Below are 24036 nucleotides of genomic sequence, written 5' to 3'. Positions count from 1 at the left end.
CCATAGAAAACTAATGACCAATTTTTATTTCTCAGTTCCACTAATATCGCTTAACTGGGCGATCCTGCATGAATACTCCCTCTAGGTACTGCTGGGATGTTTCCCCCAATCAAAACCAACAGCTCTCCTCCTGTTTTGCCTCCTGTTCTATCCTTCCTGTAGCATCTGTCTCCGGAACATTGAGCTGCTGGTCCTGTTGTTCCCTCAGCTGTGTTTCTGTAATACCTATGGTATCCCAATCCCATGTTCCCATCCATGCTCGGGGTTCATCTGCCTTATCTGTCTGGCCCTTTGCATTGAAATAACTGCAGTTTAATCCACCAGTTTTCCCTAATTCTCTGCTATGTTCTTGCCTGCCTTGTCTACTTATATTGCTCTCTTGAACATTTGTACCAGCCTCAACTTTCTTTCTGGCCTTGCGACTCTTTGGGGTCACACAGTCCTGCCAGACGAGTTTAAATCCTCTCGAGCAGCTCCAGCAACGTTCCCCACCAGGATGTAGTCCCCCTCCTGCTCCCAGTTCAGGTGTATTCCCCACCCTGTCTACCTGTGCTGACACCTTCAGACATCTAGGGACCTGCCCACCAAGGTCCCTGTGTTCCTCAGTACTCCAGGAGGACCTACCATTCATGATGTATATCATTCGTTTATTAGACTTGTCACAGTGCATTACCTCACAGTGATCAGAAGTAAACTCTGTCTGCCATTACCCTGCTCAGTTTATCATCTGATTGATATCAGACCGCAGCCTGAGTCCATCCCCCTCACTGTGGGCAACACCCACACCTTCCATGTCATCTGCAAACCTACTAATGTTACCTTCTGCTTTCACATCCGAGTGATTAATGTCCATAATGAACAGCAATGGCTCCTGTACAGGTCGCTGTCGTACACCCACTGGACAAAGGCTTTCAATCACAAAACCAATCACCAATTGTGGAGCCAATTTACCAATGTACCTTGGATCCCATGGGATCTTCCCTTTTGGACCAGCCTTCCGTGTGGGACCTTGTCAAAGACCTTAATGAAGTCCATATAAATCACATCATCTGCACGGCCCTAATCAATATCAGAGGACTGTCGTCTCGCAAATCCATGCAGACAATCCCTAATGAAATTGCGGGGGTATCCGTTTTTGGCGAATACATTGTATAGGTGTTCTTCTTCCTCTTTTTGCAGTTCTGGTGTACTGCAGTGTGTTGTGGCCCTTTTGAACAGTATCTTGATGCAACTTCTTTTGTGTGTGTTGGGGTGGTTGCTTTTGTAGTTCAGGACTTGGTCTGTGTGTGTGGCTTTCCTGTATACCTTTGTGGTGAATTCTCCGTTCGGTGTTTTCTGTACCATCACGTCTAGGAATGGGAGTTGGTTGTCCTTTTCTTCCTCTCTCGTGAATCGGATTCCTGTGAGTGTGGCGTTGATGATCCGGTGTGTGTTCTCTATTTCTGTGTTTTTAATGATTACAAAGGTGTCATCCACATATCTGACCCAGAGTTTGGGTTGAATTTGCGGTAAGACTGTTTGTTCTAACCTTTGCATTACCGCTTCTGCTATGAGTCCAGAGATGGGTGAGCCCATGGGGGTGCCGTTGATTTGTTCATACATTTGGTTGTTGAATGTGAAGTGTGTTGTGAGGCACAGGTCCGGTAGTTTGAGTATGCAGTCTTTGTTGATAGGTTCACCGTCCTGTTCTCTGTTCTGTATGTCCAGCAGGTTGGCTATTGTTTCTCTGGCTAGGGTTTTGTTGATAGAGGTGAACAGTGTCGTTACATCGAATGAGACCATGGTTTCTTCCTTGTCTATGTGTGTTATTTCTGATGATGTCCAAGAATTCCTGTGTTGACTGTACAGAGTGTCTGGATCCGCTGATCAGGTGTTTCAGTTTCTGCTGTAGTTCTTTAGCCAGTTTGTGTGATGATGTCCCTGGTAGTGATACTCTGGGTCTGAGTGCGATGTCTGGTTTGTGCACTTTCGGTAGTCCATAGAATCTGGCGGTGTTGTTGCTTTCAGGTTTCATTCTTTGTAGGTCAAACCTGGTTATCTGTCCGTTTTTTTTGTAGGTTTCTCAGTGTGTTGTTTATCGTATTAGTGAGCTGCGGGATGGGGTCAAACTCCATGCAATTTCATCCACAGATGCCTCAGGGAAAGACAACGGAATGAAGACATGCCACAACCCAAAGGACTCGCCACACTACCATGCATCAAAAACATTTCTGAACTGACAGCCAGACTACTGCGACCACTGGGACTCATAAGAGCACACAAACCAACAGCCACTCTCAGACAACAACTCATCAGGACGAAGGACTGATATCCAGCATGAGCAAAACTAATGTAGTGTACAAAATCCCATGCAAGGACTGCACAAAACACTACATAGGACAAACAGGAAGACAGCTAATGATCCGCATCCATGAACACCAACTAGCCACGAAAGGACACGACCAGCTATCCTTAGTAGGCGCACACGCAGATGACAAGCAATGTGAGTTCAACTGGGACAACACCACTATTATAGGACAAGCCGAACAGAGAACAGCCAGGGAATTCCTGGAGGCATGGCACTCATCCACAGGTTCAATCAATAAACACATCGACCTGGACCCAATATACCGGCCACTGCAGCAGACAGCTGGGACTGACAACCGGAAGCTGCAGATACAAATCACTATAAATGCCGGAGGAAACATCACAGAAACGCTTCACAGGAGGCTTCCAAGCCCTGAGGATGTCACCTAGACAGGGGACGAAACGTCTGCAACACAAATTCCCAGCTCGGCGAACAGAACCACAACAACGAGCACCCGAGCTCCAAATCTTCTCACAAACTTTGAAACCTTTAGACTCTACAAAGCTCCGTCATGAACAAGCCACCATCTCTCTCTTTCCTTTGCCTTCTTCAGTGTCTGCAACTCTCGCTGTATCTTCCAGTAACGTTCTTTAGTTACTGCAGGTCTGCCTAGCTCCCCAGATAACCTGTTTCATCCCCTACAGCTCCGTCAATCACTGTAACAGCCTCTGCTATGTCTAATCCTCCTCTTTCCCACTGTCCTCAGGCACAGCGGCGATCCTGTAAGAGAGCAGTGCGGAATGGGATGTTATAAATCGCCGCTGAGGCTTGATGCCGACCATTACCTCGGAGTCACAAGGGGAGAGACCCTGATCGAGTGCAGCACAGAGCGGGAGAATATACATCAGCAGCGAGGGTCAAGGCCGACTGGGACTTGGATTTGGATAAAAAGCAGAGCACGAGGCTCGAAATCAGCACCGAGTCACCGAGGGAGTGACCGTGTGAGGGAGCAGACTGGAGTGAGAGCTGGACGATTACACGTCCGAGGAGACACATCACTGTGTGTGCACGTGTCCCTCCATTGTTCTGTGTTGGTGTTTGTGTGTGTGTCTGTGTGTGTGTCCCCTTCCTTTGCTGTGTGTGAGCATGTCCCTCCCTCACTGTGTGTGTGTGTGTGTGTGTGTGTGTCCTCTCGCTTTCTGAGCACATGTCCCACCCTCGCTGTGTGTGTGTGTGTGTGTGTCCCTCTTGCTGTGAGTGTGTGTGCCCCTCTTGCAGTGTGTGAGGGTGTCCTCCCCTCTGTATGCGTATCACTCACTCACTGTGTGTCTGTGTGTCCCTCCCGCGCTGTGTGTGTGTGTGTGTGTCCCTCCCGCGCTGTGTGTGTGTCCCTCCCTCGCTGTGTGTGTGTGTGTATCCCTCCCTCGCTGTGTGTGTGTGTGTGTCCCTCCCTCGCTGTGTGTGTGTGTGTGTGTGTGTGTGTGTGTGTGTGTCCCTCCCTCGCTGTGTGTGTGTGTCCCTCCCTCGCTGTGTGTGTGTGTCCCTCCCTCGCTGTGTGTGTGTGTGTGTCCCTCCCTCGCTGTGTGTGTGTGTGTGTCCCTCCCTCGCTGTGTGTGTGTGTGTGTGTCCCTCCCTCGCTGTGTGTGTGTGTGTGTGTCCCTCCCTCGCTGTGTGTGTGTGTGTCCCTCCCTCGCTGTGTGTGTGTGTGTCCCTCCCTCGCTGTGTGTGTGTGTGTGTCCCTCCCTCGCTGTGTGTGTGTGTGTGTCCCTCCCTCGCTGTGTGTGTGTGTGTCCCTCCCTCGCTGTGTGTGTGTGTGTCCCTCCCTCGCTGTGTGTGTATCCCTCCCTCGCTGTGTGTGTGTGTCCCTCCCTCGCTGTGTGTGTGTGTGTGTGTCCCTCCCTCGCTGTGTGTGTGTGTGTGTCCCTCCCTCGCTGTGTGTGTGTGTGTCCCTCCCTCGCTTCGTGTGTGTGTCCCTCCCTCGCTGTGTGTGTGTGTGTGTCCCTCTCTCGCTGTGTGTGTGTCCCTCCCTCGCTGTGTGTGTGTCCCTCCCTCGCTGTGTGTGTGTGTGTTACTCTCCCTCGCTGTGTGAGTGTGTCCCTCCCTCGCTGTGTGTGTGTGTGCGTGTCCCTCCCTCGCTGTGTGTGTGTGTGTGTGTGTCCCTCGCCGTGTGTGTGCATGTCCCTCCTTCCCTGTGTGTGTGCGTGTCCCTCCCTCGCTGTGTGTGTGTGTGTGTCCCTCCCTCGCTGTGTGTGTGTGTGTCCCTCCCTCGCGGTGTGTGTGTGTGTGTGTGTGTCCCTCCCTCGCTGTGTGTGTGTGCGTGTCCCTCCCTCGCTGTGTGTGTGCGTGTCCCTCCCTCGCTGTGTGTGTGTGTGTCCCTCCCTCGCGGTGTGTGTGTGTGTGTCCCTCCTTCCCTGTGTGTGTGTGTGTGTGTGTGTGTCCCTCCCTCGCTGTGTGTGTGTGTCCCTCCCTCGCTGTGTGTGTGTGTGTCCCTCCCTCGCTGTGTGTGTGTGTGTGTCCCTCCCTCGGTGTGTGTGTGTGTCCCTCCCTCGCTGTGTGTGTGTGTATCCCTCCCTCGCTGTGTGTGTGTGTGTGTGTGTCCCTCCCTCGCTGTGTGTGTGTGTGTGTCCCTCCCTCGCTGTGTGTGTGTGTGTGTGTGACTCCCTCGCTGTGTGTGTGTGTGTGACTCCCTCGCTGTGTGTGTGTGTGTCCCTCCCTCGCTGTGTGTGTGTGTGTCCCTCCCTCGCTGTGTGTGTGTGTATCCCACCCTCGCTGTGTGTGTGTGTGTGTCCCTCCCTCGCTGTGTGTGTGTGTGTGTGTGACTCCCTCGCTGTGTGTGTGTGTGTCCCTCCCTCGCTGTGTGTGTGTGTGTCCCTCCCTCGCTGTGTGTGTGTGTGTCCCTCCCTCGCTGTGTGTGTGCGTGTCCCTCCCTCGCTGTGTGTGTGTGTGTGTCCCTCCCTCGCTGTGTGTGTGTGTATCCCACCCTCGCTGTGTGTGTGTGTGTCCCTCCCTCGCTGTGTGTGTGTGTATACCTCCCTCGCTGTGTGTGTGTGTGTGTGTGTGTGTGTCCCTCCCTCGCTGTGTGTGTGTGTGTGTGTCCCTCCCTCGCTGTGTGTGTGTGTGTGTGTGACTCCCTCGCTGTGTGTGTGTGTGTCCCTCCCTCGCTGTGTGTGTGTGTGTCCCTCCCTCGCTGTGTGTGTGTGTGTGTGTGTGTGTCCCTCCCTCGCTGTGTGTGTGTCCCTCTCTCGCTTTGTGTTTGTGTGTGTGTCCCTCCCTCGCTGTGTGTGTGTGTCCCTCCCTCGCTGTGTGTGTGTGCTTCCCTCGCCGTGTGTGTGCTTGTCCCTCCCTGTGTGTGTGTGTGCTTGTCCCTCCCTCCCTGTGTGTGTGTGTGTGTGTCCCTCCCTCGCTCTGTGTGTGTGTGTGTCCCTCCCTCGCTGTGTGTGTATCCCTCCCTCGCTGTGTGTGTGTGTCCCTCCCTCGCTGTGTGTGTGTGTGTGTGTGTGTGTGTGTGTGTGTCCCTCCCTGGCTCTGGGTGTGTGTGTGTGTGTGTCCCTCGCCGTGTGTGTGCTTGTCCCTCCTTCCCTGTGTGTGTGGGTGTGTGTGTGTGTGTGTGTATGTTCCTCCCTCGCTGTGTGTATGTATGTCCCTCCCTCCCTCGCTCTGTGTGTTTCCCTTGCTTGATGTGTGTGTGCGTCCCTCCCTCGCTGTGTTTGTGCATGTCCCTCCCTTGCTGCGTGTCTCAGCAAGTCCATCGCTCGCTTTGTGTATGTGTGCGCGCATCTCTCGCTTGCTGTGCGTGTATGTTTCCCTTCCTCTCGTGTGTACGTGTCACACTCTCACGTTGTGTTTGTGTGTCCCCCCTTCGCTGCGAGTTTCTCACTCGCTGTGCGTGTCCCTCCTTCACTCTGTGTGTGAGAGTGTCTACCTCCCTTGCTGTGAGTGTGCGTGTCCCCCCTCGCTCTGTGTGTGGGGGCCCCCTCTCGCTGTGTGTGTGTGTGTGTGTGTGTGTGTGTGTGTCTCCCTCCCTCAGTGTGAGTGTGCGTGTCCCCCTCACTGTGTATGTGCGTGCGCGTGTCCCTCCCTCACTGTGTACGTGTGAGTTTCCCCCCCCCTTGCTATGTGTGTGTGTGTCCCTCCCTCGCTGTGTGTGCATGTGTCCCTCCCTGGCTGTGTGTGTGCATGTCCCACTCTCGCTGTATATATCTGTGTTTGTGTGCTTCCTCATGCGCATGTCGCTCCCCCACTATATGTGCGTGTCCCTCCCTCGCCGTCTGTGTGCGTGTCCCCCTCTCGCCGTCTGTGTGCGTGTCCCCCTCTCGCTGTATATATCTGTGTTTGTGTGCTTCCTCATGCGCATGTCGCTCCCCCACTATATGTGCGTGTCCCTCCCTCGCCGTCTTTGTGCATGTCCCTCCCTCGCCGTCTGTGTGCATGTCCCCCTCTTGCAGTGTGTGTGCGTGTGGCCCTCCCTCGCTGTCTGTATGTGTGAGTTTCCCCCCTTGCCCTGTGTGTGTGTGTGTGCGTGTGTGTGTCCTTCCTTCGCTTTGTGTGTGTGTGTGTGTGTGCGTGTTCTCACCCTCGCTGTCTGTATGTGTGAGTTTCCCCCCTTGCCCTGTGTGTGTGGCCCTCCCTCGCTGTGTGTGTGTGTGTCGACCCCTCGCTATGTGTGTGTGTGTCTCTCCCTCGGTCTCTGTGTGTGTGTGTGGTCCCACCCTCGCTGTCTGTGTGTGTGCGTGTCCCTCCCTTGCCGTGTGCATTTGTGTATAACCCTCCCTCGTTGTGTGTGTGCATGTCTTTCCCTTGCTCTGTGTGTGTGTGTGTGTGTGTGTGTGTGTGTGTATGTGTACACGTACGTTTCACTCCCTCGCTGTGGGGGCATGTCCATCCCTCGCTGTTTGTGCGCTTGTCCCTCCCTCACTCTGCGTGTGCGTGTTCCTCGCTCTCTGCATGTCTCAGCATGTCCATCCCTTGCTGTGAGTACCCCTTGCTCGCTGTGTGTGTCTCGCTGTGTGTATGTCCCTTCCTCATTGTGTTTGTGTGTGTGTCACACCCACACAGTATGTGTTTGTGTGTGTCCCCCTTCGCTGCGTGTCCCTCACTCGCTGGTTGCGTGTGTGTCACTCCCTCACATTGTGTGTATGTGTCTCTCTCTCGCTCTGTGTGTGCGTCTCCCTCCCTCGCTGTGAGTGTGTGTCTTCATCCCTCCCTCTGTGTGTGTGTGTGTGTGTGTGCACGTGTCCTTCCCTTGCTGTGTATGTGTGTGTCCCCCCCTCACTGTGTGCGCATGTCCCTCTCTCACTGTGTGTGCACGTGTCACTCCCTTGATGTGTGTGTGACCCTCCCTTTTGTGTGTGTGTGTGTGTGTCCGTGTCCCTCCCTTGCTCTTTGTGTATATTCCCTTCTCTGTATGTGCACATCTCCCCTCAGTGAGTGCATGTCCCCCCATGCTGTGTGTGCGTGTGTCCCTCCCTCGCTGTGCCTGTGCATATCCTCTCTCGCTGTGTGTGCGTGTGTCCCTCTCAATTTCTGTGCAAATGCCCTCCCCCTCGCCGCGTGTGTGTGTCCCTCCCTCGCTCTGTGTGTGTGTTTGTCCCTCCCTCGCTGTGTGTGCTTATCCCTCCCTCGCTGTGTGTGTTTGTCCCTCCCTCGCTGTGTGTGCTTATCCCTCCCTCGCTGTGTGTGTGTGGCCCTTCCTCGCTGTGTGTGTTTGTCCCTCCCTCGCTGTGTGTGTTTGTCCCTCCCTCGCTGTGTGTGTTTGTCCCTCCCTCGCTGTGTGTGTTTGTCCCTCCCTCGCTGTGTGTGTTTGTCCCTCCCTCGCTGTGTGTGTTTGTCCCTCCCTCGCTGTGTGTGTTTGTCCCTCCCTCGCTGTGTGTGTTTGTCCCTCCCTCGCTGTGTGTGTTTGTCCCTCCCTCGCTGTGTGTGTTTGTCCCTCCCTCGCTGTGTGTGCTTATCCCTCCCTCGCTGTGTGTGTGCGTGTCCCTCCCTCGCTGTGTGTGTTTGTCCCTCCCTCGCTGTGTGTGTGCGTGTCCCTCCCTCGCTGTGTGTGTTTGTCCCTCCCTCGCTGTGTGTGTTTGTCCCTCCCTCGCTGTGTGTGTTTGTCCCACCCTCGCTGTGTGCGTGCGCGTCCCTCCCTCGCTGTGTGCGTGCGCGTCCCTCCCTCGCTGTGTGCGTACGCGTCCCTCCCTCGCTGTGTGCACGCGCGTCCCTCCCTCGCTGTGTGCGTGCGCGTCCCTCCCTCGCTGTGTGCGCGCGCGTCCCTCCCTCGCTGTGTGCGTGCGCGTCCCTCCCTCGCTGTGTGCGCTCGCATCCCTCCCTCGCTCGCTGTGCGTGTGTACGTGTCACATCCTCATTGTATCTGTTTGTGTGTCCCCCCTTCACTGCGTGTCCCTCACTCGCTGTTTGAGTGTGTATCACTCCATCGCGTTGTATGTATTTTCTTTCTCGCTGTGTGTGTGCGCGTATCCCTCCCTCGCTCTGTGTGTTTGTTTACGTGCATGTTCCTCCGTGTGTGTGTGTGTGTGTAAAAGTGTGTCTCCTTCCCACGCTGTGAGTGTGCGGGTCCTCCTCGCTGTGTGTGTGCGCGTATCCCCCTGCACTGTATCTATGTGTGTGTCCCTCTGGCTGTGTGTGCGCGTGTCACTCCCTCGCTCTTTGTGTGTGTGTGTTCATCCCTTGTGTGTGTGTGTGTGTGTGTGTGTCCCTCCATTGCACTTTGTTTATATCCCTCTCACTGTGTGATTGCATGTCCCCCCTCGCTGTGTGTGCGTGTCCCTCCCTCACTATGTGAGTGCATGTCCCCTCTCGCTGTGTGTGCGTGTCCCCTCTCAATTCCTGTATACATGCCCCCCCTCGCCGTGTGTGTGCTTGTCCTTCCTTCCGTGTGTGTGTGTGTGTGTGTGTGTGTAAGTAAAAGTGTGTCTCCCTCCCACGCTGAGAGTGTGCGCGTCCTCCTCACTGTGTGTGTGCGTATCCCCCTTTGCTGTATCTGTGTGTGTGTCCGTCCCTCCCTCACTGTGTGTGTGTGTACGTGCCCCCCCCCTCACTGTATCTGTGTGTGTGTGTCCCTCCCTCGCTGTGTATGTGCGAGTTTCCCCTACTTGCTGTGTGTGGGTGGGTGTGTGTCCCTCTTGATGTGCGTGGCCCTCCCTCGCTGCGTGTGCATGTGTCTCCACCTCGTTGTGTGTGCGTGTATCCCTCTCTTGCTCTGTGTGTGTGTTTGTGTCTAACTCTCCCGCACTGTGTGTGCATGTTCCTCCCTGGCTGTGTGTGTGTGTGTCCTTCTTGCTGTGCGCGTGCGTGCGTGGCCCTCCCTGGCTGTGTGTGCATGTGTCTCACCCTCGCTGTGTTTGCGATTGTCTCTCTCTTGCTCTGTGTGTGTCTGTGTGTGTCTGTGTGTGTGTGTGTGTGTGCGTGTCCCTCCCTTGCTGTGTGTGCATGTCCCTCCCTGGCTGTGTGTGCGCGTCTCTCTCTCTCGCTGTGTGCGCGTCTCTCTCTCTCGCTGTGTGTGTGTGTCTCTCTCTCTCGCTGTGTGTGTGTGTCTCTCTCTCGCTGTGTGTGTGTGTCTCTCTCTCTCGCTGTGTGTGTTTCTGTTTGTGTGCTTGCGCATGTGCGTGTCCCTCCCTTGCTCTGTGTGTGTGTGTCCCTCTTGCAGTATATGCGTATGTCCCACCCTCGCTTTGTGTGTGCGCGTGTCACTCCTCGCTCTTTGTGTGTGTGTGCATCCCTTGTGTGTGTGTGTGTATGTGTGTGTGTGTGTCCCTCCATTGCACTTTGTGTATATCCCCCTCACTGTGTGATTGCATGTCCCTCCCTCACTGTGTGAGTGCATGTCCCCTCTCGCTGTGTGTGTGCGTGTCCCCTCTCAATTCCTGTATACATGCCCTCCCCCTCGCCGTGTGTGTGCTTGTCCCTCGTGTGTGTGTGTGTGTCTGTGTGTGTAAGTAAAAGTGTGCCTCCCTCTCACGCTGTGAGTGTGCACGTCCTCCTCGCTGTGTGTGCGTATCCCCCTTTGCTGTATCTGTGTGTGTGTGTCCGTCTCTCCCTCACTGTGTGTGTGTGTGTACCTGCCCCCCCTCACTGTATTTGTGTGTGTGTGTCCCTCCCTCGCTGTGTATGTGTGAGTTTCCCCTACTTGCTGTGTGTGGGTGGGTGTGTGTCCCTCTTGATGTGCGTGGCCCTCCCTCGCTGTGTGTGCATGTGTCTCCACCTCGTTGTGTGTGCGCGTAGCCCTCTCTTGCTCTCTGTGTGTGTTTGTGTCTAACTCTCCCTCGCTGTGTGTGCATGTGTCTCCCTGGCTGTGTGTGCGTGTGTCCCTCTCTTGCTGTGTGTGTGAGTGTGTATGTGTCTTTGTGTCTCCTTCTTGCTGTGCGCGTGCGTGCGTGGCCCTCCATGGCTGTGTGTGCATGTGTCTCACCCTCGCTGTGTTTGCGAGTGTCCCTCTCTTGCTCTGTGTGTGTGTGTGTGTCCCTCCCTTGTTGTGTGTGCATGTCCCTCCCTGGCTGTGTGTGCGCGTGTCTCTCTCCTGCTGTGTGTGTGTCTCTCTCTCTCTGTGTGTGTGTGTCTCTCTCTCTCTCGCTGTGTGTGTGTCTCTCTCTCTCTCGCTGTGTGTGTTTCTGTTTGTCTGCTTGCGCATGTGCGTGTCTCTCCCTTGCTCTGTGTTTGTGTGTGTCCCTCTTGCAGTGTATGCGCATGTCCCACCCTCGCTTTGTGTGTGTGTCCCTCTGGCTGTGTGCGCGCGTGTCACTCCCTCGCTTTTTGTGAGTGTGTGCATCCCTTGTGTATGTGTGTGTGTCCCTCCATTGCACTTTGTTTATATCCCCCTCACTGTGTGATTGCATGTCCCCTCTCGCTGTGAGTGCGTGTCCCTCCTTTCACTGTGTGAGTGCGTGTCCCCTCTCAATTCCTGTATACATGCCCTCCCCCTCGCCGTGTGGGTGTGGGTATGGGTGTGCGCGCGCGTGTACCTCCCTTGCTGTGTGTGTCTCTCGCTCGCTGTGTGTGTGTGTGTGTGTGTGTGTCCCTCCCTCGCAGTGTCTGTGTGTGTGTGTGTCCCTCCCTCGCAGTGTGTGTGTGTCCCTCCATCGCAGTGTGTGTTTGTGTGTGTCCCTCCATCGCTGTGTGTGTCCCCTCTTGCTGTGCATTTGTGTGTGTGGCCCTCCCTCGCTGTGTATGCATGTGTCTCCTCCTCGCTGTGTGTGCGCGTGTCCCTCTCTTGCTCTGTGTGTGTGTGTCCCTCTCACTGTGTGTGTCTGTGTTTGTGTGCTTCCTCATGCGCGTGTCACTCCCTCACTGTGTGTGCGTGTCCCTCCCTCACTGTCGGTGTGTGTATGTGTGTCCCTCCCTCGCTCTGTGTGTGTGCATGTGTGTCCCTCCCTCGCTCTGTTGTGTGTGTGGTCCCACCCTCGCTGTCAGTGTGTGCGTGTCCCTCCCTTGCTGTGTGTGTGTGCGTGTTCTTCCCTCGCTGTGTATGTGTGAGTTACCCCCTTGCTCTGTGTGTGTGTGTCTCTTGATGTGTGTGTGCGTGTGTCCCCCTCTTGCTGTGCATTTGTGTGTGTGGCCCTCCCTCGCTGTGTATGCATGTGTCTCCTCCTCGCTGTATGTGCGCGTGTCCCTCTCTTGCTCTGTGTGTGTGTCCCTCTCACTGTGTGTGTCTGTGTTTGTGTGCTACCTCATGCGCGTGTCACTCCCTCACTGTGTGTGCGTGTCCCTCCCTCGCTCTGTGTGTGCTTGTGTGTCCCTCCCTCGCTCTGTGTGTGCTTGTGTGTCCCTCTCTCGCTCTGTGTGTGCATGTGTGTCCCTCCCTCGCTCTGTGTGTGCATGTGTGTCCCTCCCTCGCTCTGTGTGTGTGCATGTGTTTATCTCTCGCTCTGTGTGTGTGCATGTGTGTCCCTCCCTCGCTCTGTGTGTGTGTGTGTGTGTATGTGTCCCTCTCTCGCTCTGTGTGTGTGCATGTGTGTCCCTCCCTCGCTCTGTGTGTGTGCATGCGTCCCTCTCTCGCTCTGTGTGTGTGCATGTGTCCCTCTCTCGCTCTGTGTGTGTGCATGTGTGTCCCTCCCTCGCTCTGTGTGTGTGTGTGTGTGTGTGTGTGTATGTGTCCCTCTCTCGCTCTGTGTGTGTGTGTGTATGTGTCCCTCTCTCGCTCTGTGTGTGCATGTGTGTCCCTCCCTCGCTCTGTGTGTGTGCATGTGTCCCTCTCTCGCTCTGTGTGTGTGCATGTGTGTCCCACCCTCGCTCTGTTGTGTGTGTGGTCCCACCCTCGCTGTGTGTGTGTGTGTGCGTGTCCCTCCCTCGCTGTGTGTGTGTGCGTGTTCTTCCCTCGCTGTGTATGTGTGAGTTACCCCCTTGCTCTGTGTGTGTGTGTCTCTTGCTGTGTGTGTGTGTGTGTGTGTGTGTGGCCCTCCCTCGCTGTGTGTGCACGTGTCTCCTCCTCGCTGTGTGTGCGCGTGTCCCTGTCTTGCTGTCTGTTTGTGTTTGTGTGTGTCCATGTCCCTCACTGGCTGTGTGTGTGCGTGCCCCTCTCTCGCTGTGTGTCTGTGTTTGTGTGCTTGCGCATGTGCGTGTTCTTCCCTCGCTGTGTGTACGTGTCCCCCTCTTGCTGTGAATATGTGTGTCCCTCTTGCAGTGTATGTGAGTGTCCTTCCCTCGCGCTGTGTGTGTGTGTGTGTGTGTGTGTATATGCATGTGTGTCCCTCCCTCACTGTTTGTGTCTGTTTCCTTCCCTGTATGTGTGTGTGTGTGTGTATGTGTATGGTGCTAGTCTTGCTGTGCGTGTGTGTGTGTGGCCCTCCCTCGCTGTGTGTGCATGTGTCTCCCCCTCGCTGTTTCTGTGCGTGTCCCTCTCTTGCTGTGTGTGTGTGTGTGTGTGTGTGTGTGTGTGTGTTTTTGCGTGTGTCCATGTCCCTCCCTGGCTATGTGTGTGCGTGTCCCTCTCTAGCTGTGTGTCTGTGTTTGTGTGCTTGAGCATGCGCGTGTCCAACTCTCGCTGTGTGCGTGTCCCCTCTTGCTGTGAGTTTGTGTGACCCTTTTACAGTGTATGTGAGTGTCCTTCCTTCGCTGCGTGTGTGTGTATATGTGTGTCCCTCCCTTGCTGTGTGTCTGCGTGTATGTGTGCGTGTCCCTCCCTCGCTTTGTGCGTGTGTGTGTGCGCCTCTTGCTGTGTGTGCACGTGTCACTCCGTTGCTCTGTGAGTGTGTGTCCGTACCTTGTGTGTGTGTGTGTCCCTCCCTTACTCTTTGTGCATATCCCCACCATTGAGTGTCCGCATCGCCCCTCGCTGTGTGAATGCCTGTCCCCCTTGCTGTGTGTGTGTGCCCCTCCCTCGCCATGTCTGTGCGTGTCCCCTCTCGCTGTGTGTGCGTGCCCCCTCTCAATTTCTGTGCACATGTCCTTCCCCTCGCCGTGTGTCTGCGTGTCTCTCCTTCCCTGTGTGTGTACATATCCCTCCCTTGCTGTTTATATCCGTGGCCCTCTCTCGCTCTGTGTGTTTGTGTATATCCCTCCCTCGCTGTGTGTGTGTGTGTCGTCCCTTGAGTGTGTGATTACGTGACCACCTTGCTGTGTGCGTGTGTCCCACCCTTGCCATGTCCGTGTGTCCCCCCTCGCTGTGTGTGTGTGCCCCCTCTCAATTTCTGTACACATGCCCTCCCCCTCGACATGTGTGTGTTTGTCCCTCCTTCGCAGTGTGTACATGTCCCTCCCTTGCAGTGTGTGTGCGTGTCCCTCCCTCACTGTGTGTCTGCGTGAATTCCCCTCACCATAAGTGTGTGTGGTTGTCCCTCCCTCGCTGTGTGTGCATGTCCTTCCCTCACTGTGTCTGTGTGTGTGTGTGTGTGTATGTCCCTTCGCTGCGTGTCCCTCCCTCACTGTGTGTGTCCCTTCACTGCACGTCTGTGCGTATCCCTCCCTTGCTGTGTGTGTGTGTGTCTCCCTCGCTGCGTGTGTCCCTTCCTCGTTGTCTGCGTGTTCCCCTTCGCTGCGTGTCTGTGCGTGTCCCTCCCTTGCTGTGTGTGTGCGTGTCCCTCCCTTGCTGTGTGTGTGCGTGTCCCTCCCTTGCTGTGTGTGCGTGTGTCCCTCCCTTGCTGTGTGTGTGCGTGTCCCTCCCTTGCTGTGTGTGTGCGTGTCCCTCGCTTGCTGTGTGTGCGTGTCCCTCCCTTGTTGTGTGTGTGCGTGTCCCTCCCTCGCTGTGTGTGTGCGCGTGTCCCTCCCTCGCTGTGTGTGTGTCCCTCCCTCGTTGTGTGTCTGCGTGTATCCCCCTCACTGTGTGCGTATGCATGCCCCCCTTTGCTGTGTGTGTGTGTGTCCCTTCCTTGCTGTGTGTGTGCGTGTCCCTCCCTCGCTGTGTGTGTGTGTGTCCCTCCCTCGCTGTGTGTGTGTGTGTCCCTCCCTCGCTGTGTGTGTGTGTGTCCCTCCCACGCTGTGTGTGTGTGTGTCCCTCCCTCGCTGTGTGTGTGCGTGTCCCTCCCTCGCTGTGTGTGTGCGTGTCCCTCCCTCGCTGTGTGTGTGCGTGTCCCTCCCTCGCTGTGTGTGTGCGTGTCCCTCCCTCGCTGTGTGTGTGCGTGTCCCTCCCTCGCTGTGTGTGTGCGTGTCCCTCCCTCGCTGTGTGTGTGCGTGTCCCTCCCTCGCTGTGTGTGTGCGTGTCCCTCCCTCGCTGTGTGTGTGCGTGTCCCTCCCTCGCTGTGTGTGTGCGTGTCCCTCCCTCGCTGTGTGTGTGCGTGTCCCTCCCTCGCTGTGTGTGTGCGTGTCCCTCCCTCGCTGTGTGTGTGCGTGTCCCTCCCTTGCTGTGTGTGTGTGTGTGTCCCTCCCTCGCTGTGTGTGCGCGCGTGTCCCTCCCTCACTGTGTGTGTCCCTCCCTCGCTGTGTGTGTGTGTGTGCGCATGTCCTTCCCTCGCTGTGTGTCTGCGTGTCCCTCCCTCACTGTGTGTGTCCCTCCCTCGCTGTGTGTGTGTGTGAGTGCATGTCCTTCCCTCGCTGTGTGTCTGCGTGTATCCCCCTCACTGTGTGCGTATGCATGCCCCCCCCTTTGCTGTGTGTGTGCGTGTCCCTCCCTCGCTGTGTGTGTGCGTGTCCCTCCCTTGCTGTGTGTGTGTGTCCCTCCCTCGCTGTGTGTGTGCGTGTCCCTCCCTCGCTGTGTGTGTGCGTGTCCGTCACTCGCTGTGTGTGTCCCAGCCTTGCTGCGTGTGTGCGTGTCCCAGCCTTGCTGCGTGTGTGCGTGTCCCAGCCTTGCTGCGTGTGTGCGTGTCCCAGCCTCGCTGCGTGTTTGCGTGTCCCAGCCTCGCTGCGTGTTTGCGTGTCCCAGCCTCGCTGCGTGTGTGCGTGTCCCAGCCTCGCTGCGTGTGTGCGTGTCCCAGCCTCGCTGCGTGTGTGCGTGTCCCAGCCTCGCTGCGTGTGTGCGTGTCCCTCCCTCGCTGTGTGTGCGTGTCCCTCCCTCGCTGTGTGTGTGTGTCCCTCCCTCGCTTCGTGTGTGCGTGTCCCTCCCTCGCTTCGTGTGTGTGTGTCCCTCCCTCGCTGTGTGTGTGTGTGTCCCTCCCTCGCTGTGTGTGTGTGTGTCCCTCCCTCGCTGTGTGTGTGTGTGTGTGTCCCTCCCTCGCTGTGTGTGTGTGTGTGTCCCCCTCCCTCGCTGTGTGTGTGTGTGTCCCCCTCCCTCGCTGTGTGTGTGTGTGTCCCTCCCTCGCTGTGTGTGTGTGTGTGTGTCCCTTCCTCGCTGTGTGTGTGTGTGTGTCCCTCCCTCGCTGTGTGTGTGTGTGTCCCTCCCTCGCTGTGTGTGTGTGTGTCCCTCCCTCGCTGTGTGTGTGTGTGTCCCTCCCTCGCTGTGTGTGCGTGTCCCTCCCTCGCTGTGTGTATGCGTGTCCCTCCCTCGCTGTGTGTATGCGTGTCCCTCCCTCGCTGTGTGTGTGCGTGTCCCTCCATCGCTTCGTGTGTGTGTGTCCCTCCCTCGCTGTGTGTGTGTGTCCCTCCCTCGCTGTGTCTGTGTGTGCGTGTCCCTCCCTCGCTGTGTGTGTGCGTGTCCCTCCCTCGCTTCGTGTGTGCGTGTCCCTCCATCGCTTCGTGTGTGTGTGTCCCTCCCTCGCTGTGTGTGTGTGTGTGTCCCTCCCTCGCTGTGTGTGTGTGTGTGTGTGTGTGTGTCCCTCCCTCGCTGTGTGTGTGTGTGTCCCTCCCTCGCTGTGTGTGTGCGTGTCCCTCCCTCGCTTCGTGTGTGCTTGTCCCTCCCTCGCTGTGTGTGTGCGTGTCCCTCCCTCGCTTCGTGTGTGCGTGTCCCTCCCTCGCTTCGTGTGTGCTTGTCCCTCCCTCGCTTCGCGTGTGCGTGTCCCTCCCTCGCTTCGCGTGTGCGTGTCCCTCCCTCGCTTCGCGTGTGCGTGTCCCTCCCTCGCTTCGCGTGTGCGTGTCCCTCCCTCGCTTCGCGTGTGCGTGTCCCTCCCTCGCTTCGCATGTGCGTGTCCCTCCCTCGCTGTGTGCGTGCGTGTCCCTCCCTCGCTGTGTGCGTGCGTGTCCCTCCCTCGCTGTGTGTGCATGTCCCTCCCTCGCTTCGCGTGTGCGTGTCCCTCCCTCGCTTCGCGTGTGCGTGTCCCTCCCTCACTTCGCGTGTGCGTGTCCCTCCCTCGCTTCGCGTGTGCGTGTCCCTCCCTCGCTTCGCGTGTGCGTGTCCCTCCCTCGCTTCGCGTGTGCGTGTCCCTCCCTCGCTTCGCGTGTGCGTGTCCCTCCCTCGCTTCGCGTGTGCGTGTCCCTCCCTCGCTTCGCGTGTGCGTGTCCCTCCCTCGCTTCGCGTGTGCGTGTCCCTCCCTCGCTTCGCGTGTGCGTGTCCCTCCCTCTCTGTGTGTCTGCTCCTCCCTCTCTGTGTGTCTGCGGGTATCCCCCTCACTGTCTGTGATTGCATGTCCTTTCCTCGCTGTGTGTCTTCGTGTATCCCCCTCACTGTGTGTGTGTGCATGTCCTTTCCTCGCTGTGTTTCTGCGTGTATCCCCCTCACTGTGTGTGAGTGCTTGTCCTTTCCTCGCTGTGTGTCTGCGTGTGTCCCCCTCACTGCGTGTGTTTGTGTGTCGCTCCCTTGCTCTGTGTGTGTGTGTGTGTGTGTGTGTGTGTGTGTCCAATATTTGCTCCATCAGTGGATTGGCGATCATAAATTGACTGTGGTATTCAGGAATGTATGGTTTAAGTAAGTTCATCACGAGAAATGCAGGGTTTAATGTGCAGGTCAAGGGGTGGGTCTGGGTAGGATGCTCTTCAGAGGTTTGGAATGGACTGGTTGGGCCAAATGGCCTGGTTGCACACTATGGCGATTCTAATCAGGTTATTGTCCAGCCCTGTCAACCATCCCCGTCTCTTACACCTTGCCTTATCCCCAATATTCTCCTTAACACTGTAATCCCCTCCAGACTCTAAAACACTCCTTGGCGATGTAACCTTCTCCAGTCCTTGCAAAGATCGATATGTCTGTCACCTCGTCCTGCGTTTAGAACCCTCCCTATAACTATTACCATTTGGTACAGCACTCCCAATCATTGTTCCCTCTTGAAACTCCCATAAACATTTGTATCTCTGTAAACTCATCTGGACTGTCTCAACTTTATGGGCGGCACGGTGGCACAGTGGCACAGTGGTTAGCACTGCTGCTTCACAGCGCCAGAGACCCGGGTTCAATACCCACCTCAGGCGACTCACTGTGTGGAGTTTGCACGTTCTCCCCGTGTCTGCGTGGGTTTCCTCCGGGTGCTCCGGTTTCCTCCCACAGTCCAAAGATGTGCAGGTCAGGTGAATTGGCCATGCTAAATTGCCCGTAGTGTTAGGTAAGGGGTAAATGTCGGGGCATGGGTGGGTTGCGCTTCGGTGGGGCGGTGTGGACTTGTTGGGCCGAAGGGCCTGTTTCCACACTGTAAGTAATCTAATCTAATCTAAAACTTCCCTTTGACAGTTAGGTGCTGAGACCTGCTCTATATCAGTGAAGTAATTAAGTCTTGGCAACACTCACTGTTATAACCTCCCTCCAGCCTTACAGCACTGAGGATCTGTAGAAGCTCTTTTCAACCTGACAGCCATCTCTGTGTCTGTAATCTCCTCCACTCCCCATAATACATTCTCTCTGAGCTCCTCTGTAGTCCTCTAAACACTCCCTAACACTGTCTGTATCAGTGTAACCTTCTCCAAAAACACAACCTTCTCTATCTGTGTAAATCCCTACACCAGTCCCTGTCCCTCTCAGCTCCGTCTAACAATACAACCCTCCATGTTTGTGTATTCACCTTCAGTCCCTACTCACTTCCCTATCAGTGTAACCTTCTCCATGCATTTTTGCTACAGTCTCTTCAACTGTCCCTGTCAGTGTAATATCTTCCAAACGCGAAAGCCCCCCTCTCTTTAACTTCCTCAGACCACACAACCCTCACTATCTATAACCTACTCCTGTCTGAGAAACCTACCTCTGCAAATTGCTCCAACTCTTCACTCTCCATAAGCTCTTACATCCCTCCCTATCTACCAAGTCTCTTCCAGTCCCTAAACACCAACAGTCTGTGGAGACCCGACCACCATCCCTATCTGTGTAATCCTGTCAGGTCTCTGCAGTATTCCTCATCTGTCGAACTCACTCCATGCCTGTGCCTCTCCCAATCCAGTCCCTACAAAACCCACTATCTATTTAACACCCTCCTGTCACTATCATCCCCATGTCAATGTCAGCTCCTCCTGTGTCTCCACCATCTACCCATCTTCATAACCTTGTCCAGCTCTTACACTACTATCTGTTTAAACGTCACCCTCCCCTACAACTTCCTCCTGTTTGTGCTATGCTCCCTTATCTGTGAAACTGTTTCTGACCAAAATTGTTATCCCAGTCTCTGAAAAGTAATCCAGATTCCACAGCCTCCGTAACCCCCAGAACCTAAGCCTTCCTATGTCTATAAACATCTTCAGTCACGACTACCCTGCATATCTCTGTTTGTTCTTCCAGTCGATACAAACAACTTTATCTCTGTAATCTGCTCAGCTCCCTAAAACAGTCCCTGTCTGTGATCCAGCCCTGGCCTACAAACATCCTTATCCCTGTAAACTTCTCCATCCCTCACAACATTCCCATCTCCATGAGCCCGTCAGCCCTACAGCTCTCTACATTTCTGTAACCTCCTGTGGGTCTATGGTCCTCCCTCCCTGTGAAACCACCTCCAGTCCCCACATCCCTCCCAATCTGGGTCCTCTGCTCCAGATCAGACCATCGCTGTCTCTGTAAACACCTCCACTCCTGACAACTCTTCCCATTTGTGTAACCTCGTTCAGATCCCATACTCTCCAGCTTCCTGAATTCTCTTCCTGCATTGCAACCAAAACCACGTGTTTATGTAATATCCACCAGTGCTTTACACCCTCCCCAACTCAGTAACCACTTGCAGCCCTTACAAAACACCTAAACTGTGAAACCTCTCATTTCCCTAGAATCCTCCCTCCCTCCTCAAATGCCTTCATCACCATGAAACCTCCCAATTACTGAAGCCTCCTTTTGGCACTGCAAACCTCCTAATGTCTGCAAAATCCTCCTGTCCTGATATTCCTCTCTATCTCTGTAATCCCCACCACCCTCCAGTGCCCTTCTGGGGAACATGGCAGAGGAGGGAAGATTTGTAAAGTCCGAGCCATGTTACAGAGATAGAATTCTGGGAATTACAGATTTGGTCGAATGTCTGTGGTGTGCAGATTATTTGCGAGGACTCTAAAGATAGGATTTATGACTACTTGGAAAACCATTGTTAAATTAGCCACAGTCAGTATGGGTTTGTGAGGGGTCAGGTCATGCCTCACAAACCTTATTGAATTCTTTGAGGATATGGCAGAATATGTTGATGGTTCATTCAGAAAAGAAGGAAAATTGGGATACAGGAAAGTCTGTCTGTCTGGATACAGGATTGGATGGCCCAGAGAAGACAGAGGGTGGCAGCAGATGGACAGTATTGAGCCTGGAGCTCAGTGACCAGTGGTGTTCTGTAACAATCGGCTCTGGGACTCTGCTCTTTGATTTTTGTAAATGACTTGGATGTGAATGTTGGAGAGTGGGTTAGTAAGTTTGCCAATCGCCTGAAGGTTGGTGGAGTGATGGGTAATGTGGAGGGCTGTTGTAGGTTGCAATGGAACTTTGACAGAACGTAGAGCTGGGCTGGAAGTGGCAGATGGAGTCCAATCTGGAAAAGTGTGAAGTGATTCATTCTGGAAGGTCGAATTTGAATACAGGGTGAAAGGCAGAATACTTGGCAGTGCGGAGGAACAGAGAGATCATGGGGTCCGTGTCCATAGATCCCTCAAAATCACCACGCACGTTGGTAGGGTTGTTAAAAAGGCATATGTTGCATTGGCTCCCCTTAGAAGGGGATTGACTGTAAGAGCCGTGAGGTTTCACTGCATCTTTATAGCGTCCTGGTGAGACCACACTTGGAATATTGTGTTCAGTTCTGGTCCCCTGTTTACAGGAAGGCTGTGCAGGTTTTAGAGAGCGTACACAGGAGATTTACCAAGATGCTGCCTGTAATGGAGGGCAGTTCTTACGAAGAAAGGTTAAGGGAGCTAAGGTTTTTTTCTTTGGAGTGAAGAAGGGGGGTGGGGTGACTTTGTGGAGGTGAACAAGATGATGCGAGGCACAGAGTGAGTGAATAGTGAGAGATTTTACCTCCTATGGCATAAATGGCTATTACAAGGGGGTGTAATTTTAAGGTGAATGGAGGATGGATAAGAGGATAGATAATGGTAGGTGGTTGGATGGACTGCCAATGATGGTAGTAAAATTAGACACATCTGGGACATTTAATAGACTCTTGGACAGACACATGGATAATAGTAAAACGTAGGGTATGTAAGTTAGTTTGATCTTACAGTCGGATAAAAGGTTGGCATAGCATCATGGCCGAAGGGCCTTGGGCTGAACTGTTCTGCGTTCTGTGTTCTGTCTGGTAAACTGAGTAATAAGCTCAGATCAGTGTAAAAAGGATATGGCATTCAGGAGGAGCTAGTCAACTGGATACAAAATTTGCTTGATGGTTGTAGACAGAGGGTGGTGGGAGACATGTTGTTTTTCTGACTGGAGGCATGTGACCAGAGGTGTAGTGGGTCCCCTGTTGTTTGCCATTTGGATAAATGGTTTGGATGGGAATATTGGTTTCCAGGTAAGTAATTGTTTTGGGTGACACTGAAATTGGTGGTAATGTGGACAGTGAAGAAGGTTATCTATGATACAACAGGATGAACAGTACTGCTGAGGTAGTGGGCTGAAGAATAGCAGATGGAGTTTAATTAGATAAATGTGAAGTGTTCCATTTTGGTGAAACAAACCAGGGTGGGACTTGTACAGTTAATGTTCGGGCCCTGGGTCGTGTTGTCAGTCAGTGACTCAGGTACACAGTTCTTTGAATGTGGTGTCACAGGTAGACAGGCTGGTGAAGCAGGTGTTTGGGATGGTTACCTTCATTGGGGAGAGCATTGAGAGTAAGAGTTGGGATGTAATGTTGTGGCTGTAAAAGACATTGGTGGGGCCACCATAAAAACATTGTTGAGCAGTAGGAAGAACTCATCTAGTTCACTAACTTCCTTTCGGAAAGGACATCAAATATTCTAACCTGGTCTGGCCGACATGTGACTCCAGACCCATAGCAATATGGCTGACTCTGAGCTGCCCTCTGGGTAATTAGCAGAGGGGTCAAAGAATGTTGTTCCAGGCAGTGACACCCACATCCCATGAATGAATATATAAAAATACCTATGTCCCTCCCTCCCTCTGCAAACCCCTCCAGCTGCAGCAATCCGTCCTGGCTTTGTAACACCCTGACCACTCTCTGTAACACTCTCACCACCTCCAGCACCTTCACATCTCCCTGTTCCTATTGTGTCATTCCAGACTACCAGCCCTATCGCTGTAACTTGCTTCAGTGTCTACAACATGCCTTACCTCGGTAGTCTGCTCCTCCAATAAGGTAAAAACAAGGACTACAGATGCTGGAAACCAGAGTCTAGATTAGAGTGGTGCAGGAAAAGCTCAGCAGGTCAGGCAGCATCCCAGGAGCAGGAAAATTGACGTTTCCTTTATCAGGAACAGATGCCGGGAACCAGCAGAGTGTGGGGATAAATGAGAGGGGAGTGGGGATGGGGAGAAAGTAGCATAGAGTACAATAGGTGAATGGGGTGGGGAAGAAGGTGATAGATCAAAGTGGAGGCTGGGGAAGGTAGCAAAGAGTACAATGGGTGAATGGGGGTGGGGATGGGGGTGATAGGTCAGAGAGAAGGGTGGAATGGATAGGTGGGAAGGGAGATGGGTCATGAGTGTGGTGCTGAGATGGAAGGCTGGAGGTGAGGTGAGATGGGGGAAGGGGAAATGAGGAAACTGGTGAAGACCACATTGATGCCCTGAGGTTGAAGTGTTCCGAGTTGGAAGGTGAGGCGTTCATCCTCCAGGCGTTGGGTGGTGAGGAAGTGGTGGTGGAGGAAGCACAGGAGCTGCATGTCCTCGGCAGAGTGTGAGAGGGGAGTTGAAATGTTGGGTCACAGGGCGGTGGGGTTGATTGGTGCGGGTGTAGCAGAGATGTTCCCTAAAGTGCTCCGCTAGGAGGTGTCCAGTCTCCCCAATGTAGAGGAGATCACACCGGGAGCAACAGATACAATAAATGATATTGGTGGATGTGCAGGTAAAACTTTGGATGTGGAAGGCTCCTTTGCGGCCTTGGGTGGTGGTGAGGGGAGAGGTGTGGGCGAAGGTTTTGCAATTCCTGCAGTGGCAGGAGAAGGTGCCAGGAAGGGAGGGTGGTTTTTTGGGGGCGTGGAACTGACCAGGTAGTCACGGAGAGAATGGTCTTTGCGGAAAGTGGAGAGGGGTGGGGAGGGAAATATATCCCCGGTGGTGGGGTCCGTTTGGAGGTGGCGGAAATATCGGCGGATGATTTGTTTTATGCGAAGGTTGGTGGGGTGGAAGGTGAGCACCAGGGGCGTTCTGTCCTTGTTACGGTTGGAGGGGTGGGGTCTGAAGGTGGAGGTGCGGGATGTGGATGAGATGCGTTGGAGGGCATCTTTAACCACGTGGGATGGGAAATTGCGGTCTCTAAAGAAGGAGGCTATCTGGTGTGTTCTGTGGTGGAACTGGCCCTCCTGGGAGCAGGTACGGCGGAGGCGGAAGAATTGGGAATAGGGGTTGGGAATTTTGCAGGCGGTAGGGTGGGAACATGTGTAATCTAGGTAGCTGTGGGAGTCGGTAGGTTTGTAAAAAATGTCAGTGTCAAGTCGGTCGTCATTAATGGGGATGGAGAGGTCCAGGAAGGAGAGGGAGGTATCAGAGATGGTCCAGGTAAATTTAAGGTCAGGGTGGAATGTGTTGGTGAAGTTGATGAATTGCTCAACCTCCTCGCGGGAGCACGAGGTGGCGCCAATGCAGTCATCAATGTTGCGGAGGAAGACGTGGGGAATGGTGCCATTGTAACTACGGAATATGGACTGTTGAGGACAAGATCAGCTAAACGAATGAGAGTATCGGTGGAAGGGTACTGTTGTGGACGTCGGGAGATGAAGAAGGTCCTGGTCATGGTGGATGGAGGTGTAGAGGGATTGGATATCTATTGTGAAGATGAGGCGTTGGGGGCCAGGGAAACAGAAGTCTTGGAGGAGTGGAGGGTGTGAGTGGTGTCTCGAACGAATGTGGGTAGTTCCTGGACTGGGGGATAGGACAATGTCGAGGTAGGTAGACATGAGTTCGGTGGGGTCGGAGCATGCTGAGACAATGGGTCGGCCAGGGTGTTCAGGCT

The 24036-nt window shown here is 54.4% G+C and overlaps 1 long non-coding RNA gene across 1 annotated transcript in view; it reads left to right on the top strand.

Moving 5' to 3' along the window:
• Window positions 1-24036, top strand: part of LOC148137979 (uncharacterized) — a 658828-nt gene that overhangs the window by 201275 nt on the left and 433517 nt on the right. The gene's annotated exons all lie outside the window — the stretch shown is intronic.

Source organism: Chiloscyllium plagiosum, unplaced genomic scaffold, assembly GCF_037043375.1.
Source record: "Chiloscyllium plagiosum isolate Xiang-an unplaced genomic scaffold, Cpla_swu_hap1 HiC_scaffold_42, whole genome shotgun sequence".
Taxonomy (NCBI): domain Eukaryota; kingdom Metazoa; phylum Chordata; class Chondrichthyes; order Orectolobiformes; family Hemiscylliidae; genus Chiloscyllium; species Chiloscyllium plagiosum.
The sequence above is the reverse complement of the archived record's forward strand: the minus strand, read 5'-3'. Positions and strand labels throughout refer to the sequence as shown.